Source organism: Hylobates moloch, unplaced genomic scaffold (genome assembly GCF_009828535.3).
Source record: "Hylobates moloch isolate HMO894 unplaced genomic scaffold, HMol_V3 SCAFFOLD_5, whole genome shotgun sequence".
Taxonomy (NCBI): domain Eukaryota; kingdom Metazoa; phylum Chordata; class Mammalia; order Primates; family Hylobatidae; genus Hylobates; species Hylobates moloch.
In genome coordinates, this window is record NW_026652280.1 from 96,952,266 (window position 1) to 96,964,623 (window position 12,358).

The 12,358-nt window shown below is 36.4% G+C and overlaps 1 pseudogene; it reads right to left on the reverse strand.

Annotated features, from left to right (window-relative positions):
- Positions 1-10,415: 10,415 nt before the first annotated feature.
- LOC116468291 (etoposide-induced protein 2.4 homolog) lies at positions 10,416-11,451 on the reverse strand (annotated as a pseudogene).
- Positions 11,452-12,358: the final 907 nt, after the last annotated feature.

A 12,358-nucleotide genomic window follows, 5' to 3' on the forward strand; every position in this document is an offset into this window, starting at 1 on the left:
GGAGAGCACTTCTACACAGGAGAGTCAGGGACAGAGGTAGAAACCAAGATCCAGAAAGGAGAGTGGAAATAAATGGGAAATTTCACACAAAGTTTGCAGGTGGCAGGCATTTCCAGATATTTGATGGAATTCTTCATTCCCCCATTAAAATGCCTGCTAAAAGAAGAATTAGGCAAAATATGCAAAAGAATAACTGATAGCCAGTTTGGAGGCCTTCTCTAATGTGAAGAACAGGTTATCTCTCTGTCCAAGGATTAGGAAATTTGCTAATAGTTTTCCTTCTTATGTAACATACAGATTGTTGTTTTTGTCACTTACTAAAAACCCAAGGCAACTCACTCTCCAAAGTGAAAAATGTTAACTTCAGTTACCTGAAGCTGATCAGACTATAGAATGAAAGAATGAATAATGTTCAGACATAATCATGTGGACTTCAGTTTATCCAACCATGAAATGAGAAAGGAGATAAAGTATTCATGATCTCTAAGTAAAGATGTGAGCACACATCTATTTATTGGGAACTTTTTATATCTCCAAGAGAACGATAAGAAATACTATTTGACTTTACACAAGTTGAAACATTGAGTCAACAGTGAAACAAAAAATAACATTAGCCGGATGTGGTGGCTCACACCTGTAATCCCAGCACTTTGAGAAGCCAAGGTAGGTGGATTGCTTGAGGGCAGGGGTTCAAGACCAGCCTGGGCAACATGGCGAAACCTCGTCTTTACTAAAAGTACAAAAATTAGCCAGGTATGGCAGCACACGCCTTTAATCCCAGCTACTTGGGAGGCTGAGGCATGAGATTCACTTGAGCACGGGAGGTGGAGGTTGCAGTGAGCCAAGATTGTGCCTCTGCACTCGACTGGGTGACACATTGAGAATCTGTCTCAAAAATAAATAAATAAAGTAAAATTTAAAAAAATAATATTAGTGCATTAGTATAAAGAAAAAAAATTCTTTTTTCAGGAAGAGAACAGTCACCAGGGTGGTAAAGAGAGATGACTGACTCTGTGGCATTTTGTAACAACTTCACTTTTCCATGCTGAGATAACTTGGAGAAACTCAGAGAAATAAGAGTTTTGCAGAAATGGCAGAGCTTGCTACAGAGTGTGAGAGAGAATGGCACACTTGGGAATTTTGCCAGTTTCCCCTCTCCTGCTGTAAACCATAGGCTTTGTATCTTTTGTATATTGTTATGTTAATAAGATTTCTTTTGAACATTCTGCCACTAAGAATATTTTGCAAACTGCTATAACAAATTATTTCTAAAGTCATCTTAGCCCTAATTTTTTTCACAGAAACCTTTTTCAATAACCCAACCTAATAAGTAAAAAAAGCACTATCTTGATAGAAAATCATCTAGTATGTCTTGCTGGTATCCAGTCTTCATTTATATTCTTCCAAAGTTACCACATCATTTTGTTTTGGGAAATTATTGGCATCTGCTACCAGAATTTTGTTGCTGTTACTTTTCCATTTTTCTATTCAATAGCAACTTTTTTTTTGTTTTCTGAACCCTAAGTTAATTCATCAGGCATTCCTGAAATTCATTATATCTATTCATAGAATTTGGAGATGATTTTTTTTCTTTCTTGCTTACTAGAAACTGGTGCTAAACTTAGTTAATATAGTTACTTATTTTAATAACGTTAGTATAACTATAAAGATATTACTATTATATGTAAACATAGAAAAAGTAAACACCATGTATACCTCCATTTCTATTTGTGTATATGAGTGTGTGTATTAGTTACATGTTTTTATATACAGAAAGGTAAAAGTTTCCCTACATAATACCTCCTCCTGGACAAATGAATTCCTGTCTATTCAAAACAATGAGGAAATCTAAACTTACGGTCATTGCTTAGCCTTGCCTCATTGCTTTCCCAAAAGGCTTTCATTTGAATCTTCTTTCAACTAATCAACCTCTAACCACCACTAGGCCCTCTCTTGACTGAATATGATGAATAATGTAAACCACAGAAGCTAGAATTCTCTGATTCTGAAGGAGTACCTTTATCTAACTGATACCAAAGAGAATTGCTTGGATTATTTTTTGGTCAGGCACATGAGGACAGCTGATTCTAGTCCAGTGGATTTTTACATAGTATTAATATAAATCCATAGCCTAAATGACTCGTGTGATCGATATAATTGCCTTTTTATGATCTATGGATTCAGCTCCATGGTGCATCTGAGAAGGCAGCCTCCATTTGCTCAAGATGCCATTAGGGACCACCATAGTGTGTTGTCATCTGTACTGATAGAAAGACATAAGACCAGGAAAATAAAAATTCTCATCCTACAAAATACCTTCAAGCTGTAAAATGAAGATGAAAGATCTTTAGGGTGATGTGAAAAGATTTAGGTTTCAGGTCTAGTCTTGTGTGACTTTAGATGAGGTACCTACCTTCAATATTTAGTTTTTTTTTTTAATTAAAGGGATAGCATAAACAGTAATGGAATAAACTGTTGGGATACGTGGAAGGCACTGAAGCAGAGGATCCCTGAACATTTTACAGAGGAATTTTGACTAAGATAGTATCCGAGTACTATGACCCCTAGGAGCCTTTCTTGCTCAGAGAATCAAAGACTGTCTAGTTAGATGATCTCAAAATCCCCTTAATTGTGATATTTTAGAACCTATGAATAGAATTCAGGCTATGATCCTTGGAGATGCTACTTCAGTGTTTTATTTTTCTAATTCCTCAGATGCTCCACTGGGATTTTATGTAATCTGGATTTAAATAGAAACAAAGTACTTGAGGGTGCTGGGTTCCCCCAGAAGAAGGTAATCTACAGAGGTTTCACATGTAAAACTTTTAAGAAATACAAATATTTATTTTAAGAAAAACATCAGTCAGTTAACTGAGAGAAATTATGTAGGCAGCTTCAAATAATAAAGGAGTGGAATTTTTAACTTCTTAGATACGAATAAAAATCTTTAATTTCTCCAGATTGCCATATTAAAATGGAGTTTAAGTACTAGATTTCAATTATACCTAAAAGTATACATCCAGGAGTACACAGCAGAAAGAGAAGTAGAAGAGTGAGAGATGAGAGACAAGTGGAGTATCTGTTTCATTTAATCCATGAGTCCACCAATGAACAAAGTAGAGGAGGAAGGAAGGAAGGAAAGAAGGAAAGGAGGAAGGAAATAAGCAAGAAAGGAAGGAGGGAAATAAGGAAGAAAGGAAGGAAGGAAAAGAAAAAAGAAAATAAAATCTAGCTGTGAGTAAGAATGACCCAATATGATCTTCAAGAATAATTCAGATTTTTTTTTTTTCAGATGGGAGTCTCACTCTGTCGCCCAGGCTGGAGTGCAATGGCATGGTCTCAGCTCACTGCAACCTCTGCCTCCCAGGTTCAAGCAATTCTCCTGCCTCAGCCTCCCGAGTAGCTGGGATAACAGGTGCATGCCACCATGCCTGGCCAATTTTTTTTACTTTTAGTAGAGACAGGGTTTCATCATGTTGGCCAGGCTGGTCTCAAACTCCTGACCTCAGGTGATTCACCCACTTTGGCCTCCCAAAGTGTTGGGATTACAGGGGTGAGCCACTACACCCAGCGAAATTCAGAGAATTATAAAGTCCATTCCCAGTCACTGTTAGTACCTTCAGTGAAAGGTAGCCTCTGATTCTCCTTTTTAACTCTGCTACTTACCAGAAATGCCATCACTGATCTCCACGGGGGGCACAGAAAGAGGCTTTCTCAAACACTACTCACCATTCAAGTCCAGTCCCCACAAATCCCCAAGCTAGGTCAATGTTCCCACTGCTCAGTAAGTACTTACATTGCTCTCTCCCTTCTAATTTAGAGAGAAGCAGCTATTCAGTATTTGGGAGTCTCCTGACAAGTAGCACCACAGCCACAAATCAGAGCCTGAGGAAATAACAGCAAATAAGAGGGAAGCTGCCTTGAGATAGAAATTCTCATCTGAATCAACAGAGCTAGCCTCCTCCATCTATCAGGATTCCCAGCTTCTCCAGATAAGTCACCATCTTCAGAAGTTGTGATGACCAACATGGGCTGTGGTTATTAGAAGCATGTACTGTAATCACTGGACTCCTGAGGTTAGATCTACTGCCCTGGAGCTGTTGTCTTGGGGTTAATTAGGAGTCAAGTTCATTTTGGAAAAAGTAATGTCACCAGTTTCTCAAAGGTGGCCTCAGCTGAGGAGCCTGGGGAGTTGAAGTCATGAGCATAATTAGCCCATGTATGCTTTGAAAGTTGAGTCCATTTGAAAGTTGTGATGGATTCTGAAGGAGAGCCCACCACAATTAAGACTGTAATGCAACAGACCAAGTGGAAAATGTTTACTGAATTTTAATCAGAAGACTGATGTATTTGTCCAATGACACTCAACTTCAGTGTTTCTAAGAATCAAAAGAGGGTTGAATTATATTTTCCAGGGCGCTGCCCCTAGAAACTCTAATTAAGAACATTGAGATGTTTTGCAAAAACCTAAAGTTTTAGTAAGTATACCAAATCTAGTTGAGCTCTATCATCAGTGTTATCTTATGAATGCATTTTACCAGAATGACAAAATAATATAGAGTTGTGAATTTTGTTCAAGCTAATCTGTAAAGCCAATATAATTCCAACCCAAATCCCTGCATAAATTTTGAAGTCACCCTCGCAATCAGATTTCCAAAATTTTCATGAAATTATAAACCAATTTTGTTAAGGGCAAGTAATATAGGCCCTCATTCTTCCTAGTAAAAAAAAAAAAACAAAACTATGCTTTAGTAATAAAAAAGAGCATGCTATTGGTGCAGGAAGAAATAAGTAGTATAGAGACAGAAAGGGGATCTCAGAAATTAATGTATGTGTATTTGAGAACTTGGTCTTTGGCAGAAGTGACCTCACAAGTCAGTGAGAGAATTATAATTATGTCCTAAATAACACTGGGAAGCCTCTGTGTATTCCACCACTGAGAAGGAGGTGACCTGGTAGAATATGAAATGGTTTACTTGAGGTTCAGTTACTGCACTGGCTCTGTGCCAACACTTAGTACAGCCCCCATGTGTCTGCCCAAAGCAGAATATACTCTGAACCAGCAGCCAAAGGATTGTGTCCATTCTCTAATAACAAGAATATATAATAAGTCTGATAATTGACGTAAGGGGAGATGAAATGAATCCTTCTGTTATTACTCCTAATGACTTATATACATAAGTTTGAGCTTTGTGGATTAGAAGTGTTATTTCACAAAGGAGTGTTACTTCCACCAGAAAACACAAAAATGGAGATTGAGATGGCCCCTTGGCCACTTCAGTCTACTTTGTCCTTTTGCACCAATAATCTACAGACAGAAATGAATCCTGTTTTTTAATGAAAAATAGGGTGTTGCCGCTAAACTACCAAGGCAGAAAATAGTACGTCTAGAATCTAGATGTTCTAGGGCATTTTTTGTTACTTCATACATAAAGGCAATATTTAATAGAAGACTAAAACAACCTAATTTAGGCAGTCACTAATAGTTCAAGCCCTTCAGAAATGTTGGGGTATTAGGTGAGTTCAAAAGAATACAAACAGGTGAAATTTTTAAAAATCATAAGCATCAGTGATAGTCATGTTTACTTACAGAAACAAAGATTGCAGTAGCTGTTTTATTTTACTGCTTGCTTTATTATGTATATATGTGCATGTTGACCATTTTCCCACACCTTGTCTTAATCTACCAGTATATATAAGGTGTGTTAATGGTACAAAACACTATAATTCCATCTACAAAGAAAAGGCTATCAAATAATAATTTATTGTTTCATTTTTAGAGATAAATGTGGGTACCTCTTTATGTGAGATGTATTTGCATTATATTCATTATTACCGTTTGGAAATTTAAACATCAACAGAAGGATGTGTATGAATGGTGAATATCTAAAAGGGAAACCTGTGCTGACTATATTTTACTGATATTTAGTGTCATACTTACACTTCTAAGTTCTCTGTACCACAATGTAGGAATAAAAATTCTGGAAATCCTGATGTCTGTTTACCACATCACCTTGCCAAAAGGGTTTTACGAAAAAGGAGCATTCATGAAATATGTGGATGCAGAAGAGGGAAGCCAGTTGTTTGGGGCAGCGTGATGCGCCAGCACTTATCAGATGATAGATGGGGACTTTAGCCCTTCATGTTCCGATTTCCTGAGACTCATCCATCAGTACTGAAGCAGCCAAGATCATCTGTGATCCTTGCAATTCGGAAAATCAAGAGCAGCTTTCCTGACATTTATTCTCCTAATCTTCCAATACATACATAAGCCTCTATTTTCTCTATCAAACCTATTATTTTATATTCCTAGACTCTCAAAAAGTAACAATATGTAAAGCTACCTCAATCTTTGCAATAGATGCTAGAGTTTTGATTTTCCTTGAATGTATTTGGAATAACTTTATAAATGCCATTTTATTAATTTTTATAAATTTCTCAGAGTTTGAGTAAATGAAATAGTTTTTTGAAAAATTGCACATTACCCACAAAATGAAATTGCTGAATGAAAATCTATTCTTATTTCAAATTTTAATATGCATTTTGTTGGCACATAATCTCCACAAAGTTTATAAAACTTATACTTTCATTAACAATACGTGAACATGCCAATTTCTCCATAATGTATATTATGTTACTTTTAATCTTTTACATTCTAGCCAAGATGAAATATAAAAATGATACCGTGCTTCCATTTACATTTCTTTGATTAATAGTAGAAGAAAGCACTTTTAAAAATTTATCAGACACTGTTATCCAACTTTTGAAAATTATCTATTTATTTTATTTTCCTATTATATTTTTTCTTTATAGATTTGAGAGACTACTTGGTTCAATAATTGTGTTTGACCTTTGAATTAAAAGTATTCGACCTTGTCCTTTATTTTTATTAGAAAACTTTTAATATTAACAATTAACCTTATAGAGGATTAACTTACATCATATAAAATGTTCCCAACTTAAACGTACAGTTTGGTACATATCAGCACTACTAAGCAACAACACTCCAATCAAATTATGAAGCATTTCTACAATGCCAGAAATCTCTCCCTCCAGCCCTGTGGTCAGTTCTACCCAGCCTTGGTCCCAGAAACACTCCAATCAAATTACAGAGCATTTCTACAATGTCAGAACTCTCCCCCTCGCCACTTGTTGTCAATTCTACTCAGTCTTGGTCCTAGAAAAACAGTAATCTGTTTTCTGTTAATATGGTTTGGTCTTTTCCAGAATTTCATGTAAATTGAATCATACAGTATGATAACTTTTGTGTCTACTTTCTTTCACTTAGCATATTTCTGAGATTCACTCGTGTTTTGTCATTTGTCAGTTCATTCTTTTTATTGCTTAATAGTATTCCATTTTATGAATACACTGCAATTTATTCAGTGAAGGATAAGTCGAACTGTTGAAAGATACTTCGATTCTTTCTAGTTAGAGGCTAATAGGAATAAAACTGTTATGAACATAAGTTTCCCAGTCATTGCATAGATATACGTTCATTTATCTTTGGTACATACCTAGGAGTAGAGTGACTCTGCCACATCATAGATATAAATTTAGCTATTTATAAACCTCCAAGCTGTTTTTCAAAGAAGTTGTATCATGATTCAACCCTACCAACAATGTTTTAAAAGTTCCAATGGTTTCTTATCTTATCCATCTCTAGGCATTGTCAGTTTTTTAATTTATTACATGTATAGTTATCTTTCCTTTTACTTTTATTAGACATTCTTTTTTTATTATTATACTTTAAGTTTTAGGGTACATGTGCACAATGTGCAGGTTTGTTACATATGTATCCATGTGCCATGTTGGTGTGCTGCACCCATTAACTCGTCATTTAGCATTAGGTATAGAATAATTATATTGAGCATTTCTATGTGCTCTGTGGCTATTCGTATATCTTGTTTTGTGAAGTGTGTGTTCAAATCTTTGACCATCTTTTAATTATGTCTTCTTTTTTATATGAGATATGTATTTATTCTGGATACAAGCCCTTTATTAGCTTTCTATTTTGTAAATATGTTAGCCTAGCATGTGAATTACCTTTCCATTTCATTAATCATTCCTTTTTATATAAATTTTTGAGCTATAATTTTATATCATAAAATCTATACTTTTTAACTATATAGTTCGGTGATTTTTAGTATTGTCACAGTTCTACACCCATCAAATTGCCTAACTTTTTAAAAGCAGAGGTTTTTAATTTTGACATAGTTCAATTTATCATTTTTTTCTTTTTATGATTCATGTTTTCTCTCTCCTGTCTAATAAGTCTTTGTCTACTCCAAGTTGAAGAAATTTTCCTCTGTGCTTTCTTTAAAATGTGTACAGTTTTGACATTTTTAAGTTGCAATGTCTACATGAGGTGTAATTATGTATGTAGTGATGTAAGGATCGAGTTTTTTTTTTTTGTTTTGTATGGGTATCCAATACTTCCAGAACAGTATGTTGAAAAACTATTCTCTCCTTATCAAACTACCTTGAAAACTTTATTGAAAATCAATTAAGCATATATGCATAAGACTATTTCTATAATATACATTCTGTTCCATTGATTCGTATGTCTATTTTTATGATAATATCACTTAGTCAATGTCATTCTATAGTATGTCTTGAAATCCTGTGCTAATATATTTTAAATGTTCTTCTATGTTTCTAAATTGCTTTGATTATTTGAAGTGCCTTGCATTTTCATATACATTTTATAATCATTGTGACAATTTCTAGAGAAAATCACACCAGGATTTATACTGTGATTGTGTTTAACTGTAGATCAAACTGGGGGGTAATTGCCATCCTGACTATTTTGGGTTTTTCAATCCATGAAAATGGTATACCCCTACATTTATTCAGGTCTCCTTTAATTTTTCTCAACAACTTTTGGTTTTCAGTTCACTTAACTATTTCATGATTTTAAGAGCATTTTACAGAGCTTTTCTAATTTTGATTTTTACTTTTTGGTGCTATTCTAAACAAATAAAATTGAGTTTTGTACTGTTGTAAATTTATGACCTTTCATTCTTGTATTTATTTTATTTTATTGCAGTTTCAAGGTGCACATATGCAGAATTGTTGCATGGATAGATCGTGTACTGATGGGATTTGGACTTCCAGTGTAACCATCACCCAAATAGTGAACATTGTACCCAATAGATAATTTTTCAAACTTCATGTCCTTTCCACCCACCCTTTTTTTGGAGTCTCTGATATCTATCATTTTCATCTTTATGTCCACGTGTACCCAATGTTTAGCTCTCACTTATAAGTGAAAATATGTGAGATTTGGTTTTCTGTTTCTGAATTATTTTACTTAGGATAGTGACCTCCAGCTCCCTCCATGCTACTAAATAGGACACAATTTTATTCTTGTTATGGCTGCATAGTATTCCACAGTGTATATATACATTTTGTGTGTGTGTGTGTGTGGAAAACCAGCTCATGTTTAATTGTGACATTGTAAAATTGTACAAGTATTTTGACATCTGCCCTCCACATTTAGTCTCTTAAAATGGCAGGAAAACATTAATCAATCACATGTTTAATACATTTACCCCTTCAGTTCCTATTTTCAGCATCCAATATTCCTTTGAAATATGAAACAGACCTGGCAGTGGCCAACAGCACATTTCTGCTCACCGCTTCCCACCCACAATGGAGTTGAAAAGTTCAGGTTTAGTGTTGTTACAGTGGCACTTGTCCAGAACTGGTACCTCTCCATGGTTGGAGGACTTTCAATGTACCAGAGAAAATAGCTTTTCCCCCTTCAAGGGGAAGAAAAAATATCACTCCTCAAAACCCAGCAGATCTGGCTGTGAGATCTTTCCTCCTATCTTATCTCTTTGGGCTTTTTTTTTTTTTTTTTTTTTGCAGTGGAGCAGGACAGACCAAAACCTAACCTGGGTTACAAGAAACAAGACAGTAATGGCTATAAAGGGAGTGACCAGAAGCAACTGGGACACTCCTTTACCTCCCATACCCAATGTATGTGCTTGGCAGAAAAACAACAAAAATAACAAATCCACAAAATACAACAGTTGGAATTACAAAATCCGTTTATCTAAGGGTGCTAGAAGGCAGGATGGAAAGGTGGGAGGGTAGATGGCACAAAGAGAAAAACAAAGTATTCAAATCAGTCCAGGCACAGGGGCTGGCAAATGCTAGAAAATAGTTGCAGTAAAGCCTGTGGTCCTTTTAGACTCATGGTGATGTTAAAAATCCACACACTGGTGTAAGGGAACATTATGTCTCACGTGCACCAGAGACAAAAATTCCAATTCCTCAGAGAGAAGGGAATATGCAGAGGGCCCTTGGCAGAGTGGGCCCTGTCTTCCTTGGCAGGGACAGGTCAACAGGAAAAAGAGCTGCCACAGCCTCTTTCCAATCCCGCCCATCCCCTTTGGATTGCAGGCAACTCAGTGGCTTGCAGCAGCCTTCAGTTTGGCAAGAGACGGATGAGGCAAAGGGAACTTCTCTGCAGAAGTGGAGCTGCTCAGGGCAGACTGCAGGTAGACTGTCTTGTGGAAAAGTCTGTTACTTAAGAAGACCACCAAGGAGAAGAGGACAACTGGAAGGAATACACTTTTCCAGGGGTCTTTGCTTCATTGGTGCTGATAATGAATAAAGGAAAGAGGATAGAGAAAAGGCAGCCACTGATAATATATGAGGACTGCATTGCTATGAGAAAAGCCAAGGGAAAACCAAACCCAGAGTAGTAAGGCCAATTGCTCTCTATGTTAGACAACTGCTGGTGTATTTCAATTCCTTTATTGAACCAACGATATTCAAAGCAGTGCAGTGAGTAGAGAAGGGACATATGGAAGAGACTAACCAGATGACTGACAAGATGGATGAGAAAGAGAATCACTAACATTCCCTGAATGAGGAAAAGAGCCTGCAGCAAAGGGTTGAAGAGCATGTCAGCAATTATTTTGCTGACACTAGGGAATGGGTGAGGCTTCCTCCCTGATACCTCAATTGTCAGATCAGCTATATCCTGGAATCAAGTGACATTCACCACTTTGCTAAGCACAAACATGGGGAGCACCCAAAGAGCATTGAAAATTGACCTGAGGAAGAATTCCAGCCACTACCAAACATCTCCATGTAGTGATGGATCACCAATAATTTGGACTGTTACTGACTGAAGCACAGGAATAAATACTCGTTAAAACAAGAGGAACCTGAACAAGAACACTCCACCATTCCAAGCACAACACTGGAAAATTCTACTAACAATACATGGCTCACTCTCTTTCTTCCACTCTACATGCTGGGCTCTTTCCTGGGCCAGGACACTAGTTGCCCTTCTTCAAGCCTGCTCCTCTCTCTTTTGCTGGATTTGAGCATCTAGCTTTGAGATGGTACAAATACCCAAATGGAGTCTTTGATTCCTCTGGCAAAGTCCTGAAGAAAGGTTTTGACACCGCCAGCCATCTCTTCACCACCAAACTATAAACTACACAGAGGAGAGAGAAGTGTCTCCAAATCTCTCATCATGAAGGACCCGCAGCTCCACCACCAAGACTCTGGCCAGGCCCCTCACCCACCACAGGTCCACTCCACCAGGGCGCTCACATTTTCTTAATTCAATCCACCATTGATGGACACTTTGGTTAATTCCATGACTTTCCTATTGTGAATAGTGTTGTGATAAACATTCAAATGGAGGTGTATTTTCTTTTTTATAAAATAGCTTTTTTTCCCCACCCCCCCACCACCTTAGGTAAATTCCTGGAAGTGGGATTGCTGGGTTAAATGATGGTTCTATTTTTAGTTCTTTGAGAAATCTCCATACTCTTTACCACACAGGTTGAACTATTTACATTGCCACCAGTAGTGTATAAGCATTTCCTTTTCACATTCATGCCAATATTTGTTGTTTCTGACTTTTTAATAATAATCATTTTGACTGATGCAAGATGATATCTCATTGAGGTTTTAATTTGTATTCCTCTGATGATTAGTACTGTTGATTTTTTTTTTATGTTTGTCATACGTTTGCATGTCTTCTTTCGGGAGATGTCAGTTCATGTCTTTTGCCCAGTTTTTATTGGGGTTGTTTTTTGTTTCCTTGTTGAATTGTTTGAGTTTCTTGTAGATTCTGCATATTAGTCTCTTAAAAATATTTTCTTTCATTCTGTAGGTTTTTTGTTTACTCTGTTGATTATTTATTTTGCTGTGCAGAAGCTTTTTAGTTAAATTAAGTCCTATATGTCTATTTTTGGTTTTGTCATGTTTGCTTTTGGGATCTTAATCAAAAATTTTTGGTTTGAGGGTTTTTCTCTGTTTTTGCTTTTGTTGTTTGTTTGTTTTTAGGTAGAGAAGAGATTTCACCATGTTGCCTGGGCTGGTCTTG